The 2081-nt window shown below is 53.3% G+C and overlaps 1 pseudogene; it reads right to left on the bottom strand.

Annotated features, from left to right (window-relative positions):
- Positions 1-537: 537 nt before the first annotated feature.
- LOC147986115 (uncharacterized) lies at positions 538-1806 on the bottom strand (annotated as a pseudogene).
- Positions 1807-2081: the final 275 nt, after the last annotated feature.

The raw sequence follows: 2081 nt of genomic DNA, 5'->3' as shown, positions 1-2081 counted from the left end.
CGGTTGATATTTGAGGTAGAACGGCCCCGAGGTACAAAGGGCATCTTGATAGATGATTTCCACAAACTCCGACTGGATGTGAAAGAATTCTTGTCTGATGTCCTCATCCTGGATTGCCGACAAGCATGCAACCCAATCTTTGAGATTAGTTGGTAGCATAAGGTGATTATGGTCACGTACGATCGCCCGCATGTGATGGAGGGTGTAGTAGGCATCCTTCTGACTGCCAGGTGGCTGCTTGATGCAAGGGAACGCCGTTACGTTGGTGAACACGTGCTTGCTATACCTACAAATTGGCCTCCTGAAGGTGCCTCCAGATTTGGCATATCCGGGGAGAGCATCATCAAGAACTTTCTTGATATTTGTGTAGTCTTTCTTCGACTGGCGGTCCGAGTCGAAATACATGGCCATGGAATATTTCGGGCTTAAGAGGATGAGTGTCCAATGTGTGTCACTGCACAAAATACGGAATGTTAGAAAAAAAAAGAATGATCAAAATCTAAGAAATCATATGTTACGGGGTGGTGAGGGGATGACTTACTCAGAAAAGTAAGGCACGAGGAAGTTATCCTTATCTGGGTTCGCCAGAATGACGCCTTCGAGGTATGAACTCGTGACTTGCCGGTCCCCAGCGCTGCCCAAGATCTTGGCACGCATGTAGAAGGGGTCGACTATCACGATGTCCGGGGTCTTGTCTCTAATGATCCGCATCTCCATACTGAGCGAAAATAGCCGAATGAAGGTGTAGTGCAGCGGATGAAGGTTAAACATAGCGAAGATGTCATCAAACTGTAGGACGGTCATACGCCCGATGGTGCTATCGACAAAGCCCTTGCCCTCTGGCACCTTGGCCACGAAAACCGGGTATGCCACATCATTCTCGGAGAGACGCCACTTCTCCATAGAAAGAACACTGTCATGCAGACTCTGCATAGCACCGGTTGCAGCACTGAGTAGATTAGTCGGTAGCATCGGCGTACCCGCCACATGCACCCTCCTCGAGATATCCTTAGGTATTGGTGGCCCGTCCTGAGCACGGATCGTACTCAGTGTCGGCTGGCTCGCACCCTTGTTATTTTTTCTTTTCTGTCCCTTCTGCTTCTTCTGCTGTAATGGGATCGAGTTCTACTCAGAGACCACCTTCTTGAGTGTGTTGGGGCTGATAATATTCCGCACCTCGGCTATTTGAGTCTCGGTGAAGGCGGTAGCTGGAGGCGTCTCCTAAGAACTGAACGCCAGACGACGCCTATTGCAATTGGGTTTCTTCGCGGTACCAGCAAGATCGCGATCGTCTTTTCCAGGGTTGTTGGGTTCTTGAGAAGGAGGCCCCAAGAATTCGTCACTGTACCCATGTTCGTTCATGTACTTATCGACGTTGGAAAATGTACCATCGTCGTCGTCCGGATCCTGTGCCATATGCATGTCCGGATCAGCTGACGGCGGTAGCGTTGCGGCGGTCTTGCCATGGCTTGGCGCCGGCATGACTGGCGGTGTTGTCTGTGGGGTGGTGTCCCCCGCCCCCAAACGAATCTGGCTCTTCGGCCAAAGCATGGACCAGTTTAAGCAGGCGCTGAGGGTCATCACATCATCTTTGTCGGCCCCAGGGGGTCGATACGGAGGTAACAAGTCGTCGCAGCCCTGCAGCACCCGAACCAGTTGAACCCTATACGCGGTGGGTGGCATCGGATTACCATGGAACACGCGGTTGCCCGGTTCAACGATTTTGGCCTTGGCGACAGCAATCAACTCGCCGTCCACGAAGTGCAGGAGAGTGCATGGAACGTTGGCGGCACCCTGCGAAAACATGTAGGGCGTCAGGGATGCCCAATCAAAGGCAAGGAGATGAAGTCATCGACCGAGGCTTAGTTACCGTGATGGCGTCGAGCTCGGCTAATGTCAAGGCACCGCCAACGGCGGGCGTGCAAGTGACGGAGGGGCCACTTGCTGCCGAGGTGCCAGCCGGCGTATTCTTCCCACACCCGGGTGCACTAAGCTCCAATGCCGGCGCCGACGCCGGAGACACCAATGCCGCCTTCGCTGGAGACACCAATGTCGGCGCGTTGTGCGAGTTGCTGCCCATG

This window comes from Triticum urartu, chromosome 2A, assembly GCF_056163025.1.
Source record: "Triticum urartu cultivar PI428250 chromosome 2A, HENAU_Tu73, whole genome shotgun sequence".
Classification (NCBI taxonomy): Eukaryota; Viridiplantae; Streptophyta; class Magnoliopsida; order Poales; family Poaceae; genus Triticum; species Triticum urartu.
Note: the sequence above shows the minus strand (reverse complement) of the source record. Positions and strands in the feature narration are given on the sequence as shown.